The sequence below is a fragment of the Coccinella septempunctata genome, chromosome 2, assembly GCF_907165205.1.
Source record: "Coccinella septempunctata chromosome 2, icCocSept1.1, whole genome shotgun sequence".
NCBI classification, from domain to species: Eukaryota; Metazoa; Arthropoda; class Insecta; order Coleoptera; family Coccinellidae; genus Coccinella; species Coccinella septempunctata.
This window is the reverse complement of record NC_058190.1, coordinates 41,723,288-41,740,020: the sequence shown is the minus strand read 5'-3', so window position 1 is coordinate 41,740,020 and position 16,733 is coordinate 41,723,288. Positions and strand designations below refer to the sequence as shown.

General features: G+C 33.5%; 1 protein-coding gene across 1 annotated transcript in view; it reads left to right on the top strand.

Annotated features, from left to right (window-relative positions):
* Nucleotides 1–16,733, top strand: part of LOC123308382 — a 91,134-nt gene that overhangs the window by 70,132 nt on the left and 4,269 nt on the right. The gene's annotated exons all lie outside the window — the stretch shown is intronic.

Genomic DNA, 16,733 nt, shown 5'->3' with positions numbered 1-16,733 from the left:
CTTTCAAGCTCACTCAGTAAGATATCTGGAAACATCTTCAAATATGTATTAGCAATTTGAGACCCTTCAAGATATAGTACCAACATTTTTTTGGTTTAAGACTGAGAGGAATGAAAAATCAAGGAATTGTCTCATTCTCTTGGTAACCCTCATCATTTGGCCTCAAACCAATAATTGTCATTCCCCGCATATTCAACGAATTCAGAGCCATACTGGACTCCTCAATGTCCCCAAAATGCGTTTCCTATATTCCAAGACCTCACGTGTAGGCGTATCTCTGCGGGTACTTAAAGCTATCATTTTCCCAATTGTAAACAACCGATACAACGTAATACATATACCTACCGGAGGTGACATCCACAGTTAATTCTTTCCAAGAGAAATGGACATGATCCAGACGGTTGAATTCCTTTTTCGATTTGGGACTCAGCATGTATTTTGGTGAATTTAATTTTTAGATGAGGAAATAAAATGAAATTCGATTATGGTGGTGACGTGTGGATAATAAAATTTTGCAGGCTGTGATACCAAGAAAAAACATACTGCGTGTGAATTTCCGGGGAAATTATCAAAACCTGTATTTCTTGGGTCTTGTTCTCTGCAATCAGTCCGAATGAACAGCGATTGCATTTTTTAACATCCTGAAAATATTATACAGAGTCGCAAAAAAAATTTGATGACTAATAATGTGGCATTTCATTTCAAGGCGCCTAATCAATTTTGGAATTCCTTGAATTCTAAAACTTTCTTCAGTTTCAGTAAAACTGACGGCCAGTTTCATAATTAAAAGTCCTTTTAAGCTTAAAGCTTCCTCTAGTGTCATTATTAGTAAGACTGAAGTATGCTTTAAAATTGAAGGAACTTTGAAATTGATTATGAAACTGGCATAATGAAATCAAAAAGTCCTAGTATCGTAATGATATGCGCAAGACACTTTTCCTAACGTAATTTTTTGGAATCGCCTATCTGATGAAAGGAAAAAAACAATTAAATTTACAAATTACTCATGTACAAATCAGTTTCTTTAGCGAATTCTATTTCAAAGGAATATTCGATAATTAGTGAACTTGATCTTCAGGTATCGATTGAAATTCTTTCTGGGAGGACTCTGCATCTTCTGAAACTCTTTAGGGTTTTCATTTTAATGTTCCATTTTTCGTTCATTGTCAGGCAACAATTTTTTCTATCTGATTTGCACCTGACAAATTAGTGCAAGAATTTACACAGGAGCAAATAATTATTTCAATTTTTTAATTGATTTTGTTTCAGAGATGGTGGAGTGAAAACACCAAAAAGTTTCAGAAGACTTGTATCCTCACCTCACAAGGATAATTTTTCATTTAAAGGAAATTACTCTAAACGTATTCATTCCAGCTATAAAGGAAGTTTAAACCGAAAAAAAATTAAGATGATGGCTTCTATTTCTATCGACACTATAGAATTTTTAACGTTGGAGAGGAGTCATAGCTTAAATATCCTACATACTCAGTAATCACAGTCACGCTGAATTTCCTCATAAAGAAACTTCGAAGATGATTTATGGAATAGTCTTTTTTGGTTGACGGAATGAATCAACTACCGTTATTGGCAAACGACAAGTATATGTAAGATATAGAGATTCTCAACCAATTTTCACTTTCACGTGTAAATCCTAGCAAAAACCAAGATTTAATAAGCAGCTATAATATTAGATCTCTTCAATAATTTTTTCCCAGCATGATAGCGGCGGCGCTCCTTACCAATGGTCAATGACCATCAGAATATACCCAACAAAAAATTGCAGCAAAATCCACACTGTAGAACTTTTTTATTCCATAATTACTCCGAGAAATCTTATCGGGTGATCATCTTAATGTACTTCTTGAACTTCAACTACTTAGCCAGAAACTGGACTGGCTACAATGCGATTAACTATTATAACAACAGAAACCCCTTCAAGTTTTGAATCAAAATGGGAATAACTTTCGTGGAAAACATCTGGTTATTCCCAATTAAAAAACGACAATGGAGTGCGAAAAACGAGGATAATAACTCATGGACGACAAAATTATGGAGCTTCCATACCATGACTGTAGGAAACAGTACGTTGGGGGATATCTAATTTCATATATTTCTACGTGGTTTGTATTTTATTATCATATAAACATAAAAGGATTGTTCAACCTTGGCATTGCACTCAGATTTATAGATATTAATATGGCAAAATATATAATCTGGAAAGAAGACATCAATTTGTTTTTATATTCAAATTTACTTTTTTCTTTTCTGAGATCTCTGATTTAATTCCTCTAACATTTCGTGCTTTTTTTATGAAGCCTAGTTTCATTTTTCTGGATGTGTCATCTCTCAAAATATTAGAAAGTGGAGAATCCCAAACCAATGAAAAAATTTCATTGAGATAGCACTTCATTCTCAAAAATTTTAGATTTTCATTGATGGAATTTAAACAGCAGTTATGATGAAGAAATTATCATGCCTTTTATAGCTGAATTGGATTATAATGAATGGTCCAATAGTAATTTTCAACAAGTTAGAGCCATCTGGATACCCACAGCTGCAGAAACCTTCAGCTATTCTGAAGCATGTTTTTCAGTATCGAATGACCTCAATACCGATCATGAATTTCTTCAATATCGTGTGCTCTTACAACAATTTATTTTTTCCTATGGCCTCATTTGAGGAATTCTATTTATAGAATATCTATTTGTAATTAGGACAACTGAATGGAATCATTGAAAAATTCACCAAAAAACAATTTTTTCAACGTACAATTGATGCTAATTGTCTGAAATACAGTCAAAATGAATTGGAAGTCGAAGACATACTTTATACCTACAGGGTGAGTCATTAACTCGTTCAAATATTTCAACAGTAGATTCTTGAGGTCAAGGGAAACAATTTTTTCCTTTACCATTTTTTCCGAGGTTTAAAAGATACAGGCTGTTGAAATACTAAAAAAATGTATTTTCAATTATTTATCTCACAAACGAATGAAATTAATTTCGGAATATAGTTTTTCATTCATTTGATGAATCTTTCTCGAAAATAAGATATCACCCACGTCTTCCAGTTTTCTTATTATGACCATTACGTACCATAAAAATACCAAAAATTCAGAGAACCCAACTCTTGAAACAAAGTTGGGTGCTACCTAATGGATATTTGAACGTTTTGTAAAATAAAAATATTCTTCATATTTTCTCGTATAGCGCCGTTTTCGAGTAATTCGATGTTCAAATATTTGAAAGTGTCCGCGAAATTTGAAAAATTGGGTACATATTTAGCTAGTTATTCTGAAGGTAATTTTGTTTTTCCTGGGGTGACAGAGCTGATTCACAAGCCAACACACATTTTGGTGCCTGCGATTTTTTAACTGTTCCTGAGTAATTTTTGGATGCAGAATGTAAAAAAGTTCTCAGATTTTGTCTATCAGATCTAGTTTTTGAGATTTTTTTAAAAAATTGTGTATATAATTTACGTTATAACTGTTATAATATATAATATTACTATTGACAGTTAAAAAAAACAAAGACACATGGATTTAAGTATTTATTTCAAAAACTTAATTTACATAATTACATTAGTCACTAATCACATAAAAATTTTCTTTTATACGATTTTCTAGAATGGAGTTTACTAGGGCAGTCTCGCTGAAGGCTTCAGCAGTAGTCCGCCATCATGTGGCCATCCCATCGTCCTTGATAACGATCTTCCATAGTTTTAATATCCTGATGGAATCTTTCCCCCTGTTCTTCACTACAATCACCTAAGTTTTCTGGAAAACGATCTAGGTGGCTGTGGAGGTAGTGAACTTTTATACTCATGTTACTTCCGAGAATATTAAAATTTGAAAGCATAGTTTCCACTAATTCTACGTAATTCTCTGCTTTATGATTGCCAAGAAAATTTTGTACTACTTGAACAAATGAACTCCAAGCGTTAGATTCAGTCTCGTTCATTGATGTGGTGAATTGTGGATCTTTAACAAGTTGCCTTATTTGAGGACCATCAAATATACCAGCTTTTAGTTTTTCCGTGCTAATGCCAGGAAATTTACGTGACAAATACCCAAAACAATTTCCATCTCGATTTAAAGCCTTCACAAATTGCTTCATTAGGCCTAGCTTGATATGCAAGGGCGGAAGTAAGATTTTTTCTCTTGAAACCAAAGGTTCGTTGATCACGTTTTGTATTCCTTGAATCATGACATCTCTTGAAGGCTAATTTTTGTTAACCCAGTGCTCATTTTTAGCTCTGCTGTCCCAAAGGCACAAAAAACAAGGATATTTTGTATAACCACTCTGCTGTCCATGGAGGAAGTTAATCATTTTTAAATCAACACAAATTGACCACTGATGTTCTTCGTATTTAATTTTTCTCAAAACTAATGCTATTGTTTCATATTCTTCCTTCATGCTAGTAGAATGACCAATAGGAATTGAGCCATATTTGTTACCGTTATGAAAAAGAACACAAAATTTAAAATACGTTTTGAACTGTCCATTTCACCATTTAACCTGTAACGTGTATCTCAGAAACTAGAGCTGATAGAAAAAATCTTGTGGCATTTTTGGAATCAGCACATTAAAAACATCTAAAATCAGATGTTAGATTTCCGGCACCAAATTTTTTTTTTATTTTGTTGGCCTGTGTTATGTAAACTTAAAATGGCTATATCTTTTTATCAGGGCCAAATCAGAAAAATGGTATAGTGTTCCTTTTGACCTCAAGAATCTACTGTTGAAATATTTGTACGAGTCAAAGATTCTTGCATCCATTAACAAATTTTTTCTCGTGAATAAAATGAGAGGTTAATGCTTTCTTAATGTCATGATTGGACTCATTGGAGATATCCTCTCTCAATTTATTCTCTGACTCTTCCAGCGCATTCTGTAAACAAACATCAAAATAAATGGCTGCATATTAGAATAGACTGGGAATGCTGAGACCAGTTGAGATAAAATAAATATGGTATTCATTCGACACGTCTGACATAATCAAGTCTGTGTTGATACCTTCGATATCAATCATCTCGATCTCCACTAATATAACAGTTCCCCACGTTTTTCCATAATTTGATGGAGTTTTCGTGGCCGGTGAATATATGGAACTATTAAACGGGTTCTTCCACGGAAAAATAGAACGAATGCCGTAATTCATTTAAGAAATATGCCGCTTTTTCGAATGCTAATGCTGTTCTAAGCGTGAAGCCACGAAAGAACGGGTATAATGTACAAATTTTTAAATTTCGATTGATATAACCGTAAGTTATAGCTGCCCAATTAGTGAGGATTTATGATAACACATTCGGCCGTTTGAACTAAATATCGAGATTTCTTCACATTCAGGGAAACAGGTTCGGAGAAAATTCGAATATTTTTTTCTTCTGGAGACCAGTTTTAGGTCGAAATGATTAAAATTCGTTGAATTCCTGAGCCTATAGTCGTGATTTGCATAACTAGATTCATTTTTGGAAAAATCTTAAAATGTAGGCGTGAAATTGATTGCGAAGATTTGATAAGATAGGTATCAACTTGAAGTTTGAATTTTGACCACCTGATTATTTGATGATCCATTTTTGTGAAACTTGAATTTTAAAGCAAAATTTTCTTGAACTTTACATCATACCCATTTCATCATATCACGATTTGAACTGCACCTAGAAATTAAAGTATTCATGTATGATATATCTATAATCTATTCAAACGTTATAATGAATTCGAATTCAGAACTGATTCAAAAAAATTTGCATCCAAAAATCAGAATCGACCAGTCTACTGAATATTTTATGAATTCATTCAGATCTACCCGTCTTTAATGTATACAAATATTTTAACAGCAGGTCTTTGAGGTCAAAAGACACCTTTTTTCCTATACCATTTTTTCCAATTCGGCCCTGATGAGATATAGCCATTTTAAGTTTTCATAGTGAGCTGTGCCATGAGAAATAAAATTACCCTCAGAATAACTAGCTAAATCTGTGACACTACACATCTGTTGATCTTTTAAAAAGACTTGCATTCGGTCAATTCATTTTTTCGAAATTCGCAGAATTTTTTTATTTTTGAACATCAAATTACTCGAAAACGGCGCATTATACGAGAACATATGAAGAATACCTACTTTCATTTTACGAAACGTTCAAATACTCACTATATAGCGTCCAACTTAGTTTCAAGAGTTGGGTTCTTCAAATTTTGGGTATTTTTATGGTACGTAATGGTCATAATGAGAAAACTGGAAGACGTGAAGATATCTTGTGTTCGAAGAAGATTCATCAAATAAATGAAAAACTATAATTCATTTCATTCGATAAAAACATTTGTGAGATAAAACTAAAATTAACATTTTGTTATGGTTTTTGAACAGCCTGTATATTTTGAACTGAGCCGATAAGGAAAAACTGGTATGGGAAAAAAGTGTTTTTTTTATCTCGAGAATCTAATGTTAGAATATTTGTACGAGTCAAAGACTAACCCTGGATTGATAAATCCAAGTTCGAGTGAAGAGAATGAACTCAAATCTGTAATCTATAATGTTCGGACACCCAGTACCCATTCGCAGAGAGACTGGTAGATTGAAACACGACATTAGATGCGGAAGCAATACGTGAGGTATAGCCAAAGTGCCTATGTCTTGGAATGTAGAAGATCCCAGCACAGGTTGCTAATGTCTCTGGATAGTTGAAGAAGAACCATTTCAGATAAGTATTCCCAATAGTTCCATATAAGTGGGAATGCCACGCGTTAGGTTTGCTTTTAAATGCCCGCGATGCTACCATAAATTGTGAAGTACTTTACCGTACCCATATGTTTATTTATCGTGAAGCTTCTGCTACTTCATAGCAGAGAATGAAACTTGTTTCGATCTGCAAAGGAATCATATACATATAGCGTGATATGGGGAGTTGGGAAAATGTTGTTGTTAGCAATGAGGATTCTAGTGTCCTCTTGAAGAAGTGTTGACAATAGTTCAGGTGGTGTGGAAGGTGACTGGTTGTTCAATAACTCTATCGTGATTCTGCTAACGAATTAAACCTTTTTTGATCTCTAATCATACTCAATGTAAAAAAAATATATTTCATGCAAAGTATGTCGTTTGAAAAGATCAAGTAGTCATGCGAAGATGGGCCTATTATTTTGTCCATAGGGATATGATCAAATCAAGTAGGTAGGTGGCTATTATGATTCCTTATTTTAATTATTGGTGAATTTCGAATATGGTTATCTCACACGTTAAAATGCATTCATTTTTCATGAAGAACTGCACTCACCGAAATATTTTCTTGCATTGTTATAGGCTCCTCAGTCAAGAGTTCTTGTGATAACTGACATTTTTTGAAGTTTCAAGTAAAAAATTTGGCCAAATATGATTTTCTCCTAAAGCAGTAACAAAATTATCATTTTTTATTCGAGTGGGCATTTCATCAACTAATATAACAGAAATATCTGCCAAGGAAGCTTAATGACTCTTCAAATTTGATGATAGAGTTGATAATTTTCATGGGAGAATAATGGGAATATTGATTGAAAGTTCTATACAGGGTGGTGGCAAATTCGATACTTGTTACTATTATCTTTCAAACTGCACCAGATGAAAATTCCGTTTATTCACAAAAATTCTGCCTTTGCAAATCCTCTAATATAACATCCCTCAAATCTTTATATCTTCTTTTGTTCTACATTCATACTGACAAATCGGTAATTTTCATTCATTTATATTTCAAAAATTTCTGCACTCCTTCTAAGATGGACATAAATTTTATTTTCAAAGTGGTGTCCTCATTAAGTATTGATGAATGTGCCGAAAATATTTCAATACAACAACAGTCAGAATAGTAACTTAACAGTTTGCCTGGAAGAAGGTACAACAGGAGCACAGAATATCGACCAAAATTCCACAGCCTACTTGACGAAGAATTTTTTTGATTGCCCACGTCAGAATCATATTTGATCCAGAACTCTAGCGACCAACACAACTATTCTATTACCAAACTCTTCGTGGCTACACACCTTTAATGAACATTACTTGTAACTGTAGCAAGGTAAGGAGACGTCATCTGTGCGATATTATGAAATTCTACCTGCCATCAGGTGTGCTTAATCAGAAAGAGTATCATATCCTACAGTCTCTGCGATACGATTGATTCGTTCAGCTGCACCGAAAGAAGCGTGAATAATGGAATAACTTCATCAATGCTAATAAGAGAATTATGGTTCCAGTCCATGAACAATGATGTGTGGTAGATAAGGAAGCCGTTATTCCTATTTTATTGAATTTTGAAAATCTCTTCGCGGCTAATTTTATAGTGAGACGTATCGATTGGTTAGGTACTAAAGTTTCATTTGAGATGGAACCGACTTCAAAGATTTTTATCCTGATGATGCGGATAATGATCAGTAATACGAGAATGGATAAATACTCGTAGCATCCTCATAGGATTTTCTTTTTATTTATTGAAATTTAAAATTTCATCGTATCTACGAGGACATATTGAAAAATTCTTAGCCTACTATAGAACCAAACAAAATGCAATGTCAAATTATTTTATTACTCAACATATTCTCCTCTTAATTGGATACATTTATTACAGCGAACCTGCAACGTCTCTAGCTCTACAAAAAAAATATTTCTTCTAACCAGGCCTCCACAGCTTTCATTACTTCCTCGTTGGGATGATAGTCGGATGGAGCCCAATCTGGTGAATAAGGGGTGTGTTCTAGTAATTCAAACCCTAAATCTCGAATTTTTTGCATCCAACATGGAATTTGTGAGCTGGGGCGTTATCCTGCAAAAACAAAACACCTTTGTATAGCTTTCCGCGTATTTTCCCTTTAATTTTTTCCCGAAGAGTAGTCAGTAATGTCGAATAGTAATCTCCGGTTATTGTTCTACCCTTATCTAAAAAATTAATCATGATTTTTCCATGGCAATCCCAAAAAACTGAAGCAAGAACTTTTCCAGCAGATTTTTGGTCACTAAATTTCTTAGGTTTTGGAGAACCAGAGTGTCGCCATTTCATCTATTGTTGCTTTGTTTCTGGATCGTAGAAATGTACCCAAGTCTCATCCATAGTAACAATTCGGTTTAAGAAGTCTACATCGTTTTCAAATCGAGTACAGATCGAACGCAATGCTTCCACCCTTGCACGCTTTTGGTCAACATTCAAACATTTGGGGATCTATTTTGCAGCAATTTGACGTGAACTATATAGTTCACGTCAATTTGGACAGGAGAACTCGTTCGTATGAAATATTCAGTGCTTCAGATATCCGTTTTAGGCCAATTCGATGGTCTGATGAAATCATGCCATGAACTGCATCGATATTTTCTGGGACTGACACGGAAACTGGCCTTCCCGATCGGTCATCATCTTCAATAAAAAAGGAAAGGACATTGATCACCAAGGGTATTAAGTATGTCTTCGTAAACCTCTAAACCCTTTTAGATACATGTACTTGATGATGGCTCGATACTCCAATTTTTCGATTTTCACAATTTCGGTGGACATCTTTCTTTCGATTTATTGCATAACTCTGGTTTACTTTTTCGACCTCAAACTTCACACTGACACTTCTAATGAGTTATTGTTCGTTGCTATGGTAACGCAATATTTTTTTATGTATGGAACTGGTCTAGGCTAACTAGATATCAATACATCCTCGTATTTCGAAATTCAAGGGTTCTGAAAAGATCATTTGTGTGACAAGTTATGGGGTGCATTTGAGAAAACCTTATCCACAAGTTAAAAACAGGGATGGTCCAAAAATAACTGTACAGGGTGTCCCAAATTCATGAAGAGAGAGGAGATCTCGGAGACTAGAAGAGCTAAAGCAAAACTGATGACACGGTTCCTGGTTTTTTTCAGGGGAAAAGAGAATCATGAATTTCTTCAGGATGTGTTTTGTGAACATTTCGAAATCGTCGAAATCTCAATTTTTGGTGATTACTCAAAAACGAAGTGTAGAAGCCTACGGTTTTCACCAATTCTCTGAAAGAGAGCTCAGAAAGATGCCATCTGTTTTGCCTTAACTCTTAGAATTTCGAATTTTGTACACCCTGTACAGCTATACGTGAACCTTCTTGTGGATGTTTCATATCAGAGAACCATCTTGGTTGAAAACATTACCAGCTAGCTTAAGACATACTGAGAGTATTGCTCATACAAAACAACTCACAAAACTGATTTTCGTTTATTCGACACCCAAATTCATCATTGGGTAGAATGAACCATCAGTCTTTCTAGATGTTGAAAAATAGAACAGCAAGATTCCTTGCATGGATTCCTTCTATAGAACCCAACGGAATATTCAACTAATGTCTAATCAGCAATCATCAACCCATCAACGCTAACATTCTCGAAAATAAAAGAACGCCGGAGAAGATACAGCTATGAATTTTTGAGGTATACCTCAGATTCCGAGATTATTAAATTGTACAGTAGTTCAACTCATTAAAACGAATGGTTTTAAACGAAACTGCTCGTGTCATTCCCATTTTGAAACCGCAAGAAACAGAAAATACGACATCTGTTTTCCAGATTTATGTAAATTTTGAATTTCATTACAAGATGAATCGGCGAAGTGCCTCATTAGCTATTCAAAAAATTCACCTGATCTTATGAAATGGCTTAGAATATACCGTTTCAAGATAACATAATGGATAAACTATAAATTTGTTTAAATTCGGAGTTTTATCGACATAATCATAAACCTATTTTGATTAACAATTATTTGTTCTGATGGACATTACGCTGGAGAAAGAACGATAAAATCCTTGAATGAATAAGTGGACCTCATAATTTATGACAGCATTCTGCTAAATATGTTCGAGAAAAAAGTTTCTTTTTATGAAAAATATATTAATAATTTAATTTTTCCGATTATAATTTGTAAACAGTTGTCATCAGCAATGAAACGAAAACAATTCAGGAATAGTAGGTTAATATTAAATAAATAAATAAATGAATTGTTTCTTATTACATTCTACATACAAATACATAAAACTGCAAAAGGGGGACGTCAAACATTTTATTAATCATTCATGAATCTGTTGAAATCATCATTCAAAGAATATGGTTCCAATCTCAACAAAAACGGTTTGATATTTTGAACATACATCTCGTAAGAACCAAAAACCCTCATTCGTTGAGGCAGATGATCGAAAAGCCTATATGCACATATATTGTGGATGTTTCTCTGTCATAGTGAGACGGTGTACAGGATAATGAAGATCCCTGGATCTCACTGGGTATCTGTTTTTCACCTCTTTATCGAATCTAGATCTATTCTTAAATAAAAATTTTAAGCATTCCAAAATTTAAAGTCCATATACAGTCAAAATCCAATTTTTTCTAAAAATACCACGACATGAGTCACGATATTTCATTTTAAACAAAATTCTCAATATCCTTCTTTGAATTAGAAATATTTCATTGACATATTCAACACTTCACAAGCTGTTTTTAGGAGAAGACTATGTGCTTATACGTGTAGAAATTATTAGAAAAAGAAGATATTTTTAAACTTTTCCTCCCTTATTATTATTATTCTTGTAATATAAGTTCATGATCATTATTGTAGGTGTTTGTTTTCTTGTATATTGGTGAATCCTTGTTATTGGGTTTTCCCGTTAGGATTCCTGTTTATGTTAAATAAATAAATAAATAAATAAATAAATTAGTCCCAGCTCCCCAGCAATATTAGCTATAATAATAAATGCTGAAGTTTTCAATAAGAAATTACACATGGAAATTCATCAAAAAAAAAAAGCCGAACCTAGTTATATAAATGCCTAAGAAAGTATACTTGAGAACATTAATTCATCTCAATTGTTTCAAATGAAAATTTGAATTTATTGGTTTGACTGGAAAAAATAGCTTAACACGAATTGGTATATACTGAGTTACTCCAAGATATACGATACTGTAGACAATTTATAGAAATAATAATAATTGTTCCTTAGTTCTCAGAATAATTCATACCATCACTATGAGCCAACCAGAAAAATGGCAATAGTTTCTTGTGTTTAAATATCTTGTTGTCTATATTTGATGTTCTCGGTTCTGTCCACAGTCTAATGACGTTTTTGGTGAAATTATATTCTGTTCTATATAAATATATATCGTTTTTGAGAGAAAGGCCATTTCTACCTTCATATTTCTTTCAGACAAAATTGAGTAAACTCTCATTCCATAAACGCTATGGGCGAGCATATGGTTAATGGGTTGCAGAAAAAATTTTAATTAATGAAAGAAACATTATAGATATACAGATATAAGACAATACAGAATGCTGATGAGGTCACTCAACATTTTCGGACAAGTCATGGAGTCGAAAAAAATTTAACGATTTTCTTGTTATGGCCAGAACGACATTTTCTCATGAAAGCCTCTCCATTAATAATTTAAACTTTGATCTTAATTTCTGAAATGATTTCGAACATGCCAAAAAAGCCGTGTAAGTTGTCGGCATTGCTTGATCCTCCAATTAATATTATTCCCAGAGATTTTTTTTTAATATATTCGTTCGAAGAATATATTCCATCTTATTCATTATGAAATTTTATCCATATTTAAACCATTACACGTAATGGCAGGCCATCATTATCGGCTGAAATAAAGGCGTTTTTTAATCAAAATCTACTTTTTTTTATTTTAAATTGGATTTTGTTTCAATGAATTTTTCGACCAGATAACTGCATTAAATGCACAAATTGCACTTGTAAAGCTTGTTTCTGCAGCTCAGTTATTAATTATGAACAGGCAATCTCGATTTTTAAATCAGAAGAGAAAGGTGCATCTTCACAAAAAAAAAATTAGTTGGTTCAACGAATTTCATGGCTGCCACTTCACTTATCATGCCGTTTGATACCTTCGTGGAAGGTCTTTCGATAACTTGAATTGGAAGAACGAGTTTCACTATACAGTACTTTCACAAATACAAATTGAATTTTATATCGAACCTGAAACATTTTTCAGGTTGAAAAAAATAAAATTCAATTTTATTTAGTAAAAATGTTTACTAAATATGCTCTATCTATATATTTCCATTGTTTCTCCTTTTTCTAGAGGTTGCTTTGGGCAACATTATTACCTATTGGTAATAATGTTTTTGAAAGATTAATCACAAAGCTCCAAAAGTCAATTCATCAGCACTTTTTTCTCCATCTCATTGAACACGAGATTATGTTGAAACAACGCTACAAAATATTTCAGGCAACTATTGACTGATGACGCTCACGAACAAAAAAAAAACGTTTTGTAATAAGATCAAAATCATAGTTTTTGGAAATTTCATGCCAAGCTTACGAGATATATCTTCTAGTCAAAAAAAAAATTATAGTTAACTGCTTGGATACGATAGTTATCTACTCTATGGGGCTTTTCGAGTTAAAGCTGCAGAAAATGTGAAAGAAACAAACAAACATTCGGCCAGATGTTGTCTTTTTTAAGAATTTTAATTGGTCCACACTCAAGTATATGTCCATCGAAAAGAGACAAGTATTAGCAGCATCATAGCTTACTCTCTTTCTACGCAGCAGACACTTTTATACAGGTATTGCTCAGTCCATTCTCTATGTCAATGTGAAGAGAATTTGGAACACCCTGTGTATCACAAACCAAGTTTCTTCTACACGGAACTCATCCTGAGAATCTCAGGGACATATTTTCAAAATTTCAGCCTCCTGAAGTATGAACTGTCTTTTCTGTGCCTATTTCATTGAATCCATGTTTTTGGCAATTTTTTGTGGACAACCGTTAATACGTATTTCCAAAAGTATCAGGAATAGGAATAGGGAAGTATTCATGACAAAAATACTCACATGGGGATAGAGAAGCAAAAAAAGTTATAGTAAATAGGATATTCTATTTGAAACAACGAAATTTGTAGTAATTTTTCGCAACACTGAAAATATTTTAGTCAGATAGATCAGAAGCCTTAATCCTAGAGCCCAAATTTAGAGTACAATATAATCTAATACGGCTAATAGGCCACCCAACGTGGCCTATTCCTGGCCTGGTCACATTCTGTGAGAACTGACGCGAGCTAGGTTTAACTATTTTTCGAAATTGTACTACAACTCAAGTCCACTTAATCTGTGCTGCCTAATCTCTTTAGTGCCATAAGTGTTTTACGAGTTATATTGACGTATTGTCTGTGTGCAGAGAATCTTCTACTAGGCATTCATAAATTGATCCTATACAAATTTGGTATGGAATGGAAGTCACTGTTTCATGAAAAAAGTGCTGTTCCGAATAACTATACATTTTTCGATTAAGTCGTCGAAGACATGAAAGGATTACTGAAAAACTCGATCTCAGATTATCCCACCTTCTGCATCACTTTGCTGTTATGAAACGTATCGTTCCATACATACAGATGACAAATGGCGGAATGTTGTAGGCATTTCTGAACAAAATATCTCCGTACGCATTCGACGTGTTTCACGTCCATTCTCGGACGATCAATGTGTGGAACTTGAATGAATACTTAGAGCAATAACTCCAACAATGTCAAGAGTTGAATGGCGCTGCACCATGCCAATAAAAATTTTATAAGGTGCTTTCGTTTCAGAAGACAAATAAAGGTTGATTTACTACGAAACTCGGCCATCCGGGTACCGTGTGGACTTAAGCAGCGTGGTAATTGATTAGCCTCTACTCGTTTGTCTTTGTAGTTTCTCAAACCATCGTTTCATTCGATTTCACGCTGAATAGTCAAGTATATCCTTGCAGAATGAAAATATTGCAATCTTGGTGTTCGTACGGACCGTTTAAAAAATACCTCGGTGGGAATACAAGGATACTAAAAGCTTCGGATCATTTTAAACAGTATGTCTCAAGTCATTTTTGAAATTGGTTGGAGTTTGAAACGGTATGTTGGAATGTCATTATGTCATTGAAAATCTATATAATAAAAGTTATGATTAGGTTAGGTTTTTTGGAAGTATTACCTCACTACCTGCATCGAAAGCATACAGGGTAATCCTTGAAGACATGTTTAATATATTTAGGAGGAGGAGGGCCATTCTTGGACCAATTCGTGACAAAACTTCATACATATATGCACGAATGTCGTGAAAAATCAAAAATTTGAGGTATAGAGTGCTGTAGTTTCGACAAAAACAACTGTGCTGATATTGTTAATATCTTTATTAGGCAATTTGCTTCATCTCTTCGATACAGCAAGGTGCATTTTTTTATGTACCTTCAAATAAAGTTATCCTTCCTACCAGTGGTTTTGAATTGACTATTCTTCTTGGATTTCTTGGAGAACCAATGGTGCGGCACTGTATCTTTTCGAAATAAAAATCATGTTTGGAATTCTCGTTTTGCTCAGAGAAGAGAATAACGCTAAAAATTTTTGCGACCGCCCTAAAAATACGTGAATAAAGTGAAAATTCGAATTCACTGAGATTATCCCTGTAATCTACACATAAAAAAAGGCGGGTAAAAAACCTATCAATGACCAAATCTCGACAACAAAAGATAAATATTTTTCTGATACAAAAAGTTAGGGTGATCATTTAAAAACCTCAGCTACCCTAACCCCTACCCTACAGCCCCTCAATGATGGTACCTAGAAAGCATTTTTTGATTTTTTTCTTAGAAACCTGAAAACCGATAGAAAGGAAATTGAGCACACAGTCTATTTTTTTTAATGTCTATAATGTCCGCAACTATGTAAATATAAGTTCGAAGATAATTCTAGCCTATAAGACTCATTCTCTACTTACCTGTTGATAAATTATTTTCTTTCTGAAAAAAACGTCACTTTTAGCAAGGAGCTTATTAGCTCAAAATGAATCAAGCCATCAAGTATTATTTTCTTAACGGTATACATGAATAAGGAAAAAGTTTCTTGCGAAACAAATTTTAGTGGTGGATTTTTTTGCCCTTGCAATTATAAAGAAACATCACCAAAATTTTCGTTATGGCCTCTTGCTTCAATAGAATGTGTGCTCAATTTTATTTCTGTGAGTTTTCTCTCAGGTGCAATATTTAAGAAGTTATATCTGGGCAGAGGCTGCTCAAATAAAAATTTATATAAAGGACCCACATTATTTTTTGACAAGCAATCATCCCTAAATTTTTTCGCAACTAGTTATTTACTTAATACTTCTTTTAGGGTTTTCACTCCCAATCTTTGAAACAAAATCAATTAAAAAGGAAATAAACGATTTGCTCCTGCGTAAATTCTTGCACTAATTTGTCAGGAGCAAATTAACTCTGTTGCCTGACAATGAACTGAAAATAAAGAACGTTGAAATTATAATTTTATGTTGTAACGTTTCGGAGTCTATATCAGACTCCTTCATCAGACGAAAAACCAATTTTCGAAAATCTTCTGAATTGTAGCTTTTGTTTGACATTAATTATAATTTCAACGTTCTTTATTTTCAGTTCATTGTCAGGCAAAAATTTTTTCTAGTTAATTTGCTCCTGACGAATTAGTGCAAGAATTTACGCAGGAGCAAATCGTTTATTTCATTTTCAATTGATTTTGTTTCGGAGATTGGGAGTGAAAACCCTAAAAAGTTTATTAAGAAATGCAGAATCCTCCCAGAATAAATTTCAATCGATAGTTATTTACTTGAAATGAAAAATCCTATTTCATTCGCGATAGTGCAGGAAGTCAAAACGGTGGCGAAATCTTGTATAAAATAATAATAATCATTCCACTGTTTAAGAAAAATGAAAAAATTTATCAGATTGATATTTGCTTTCGATT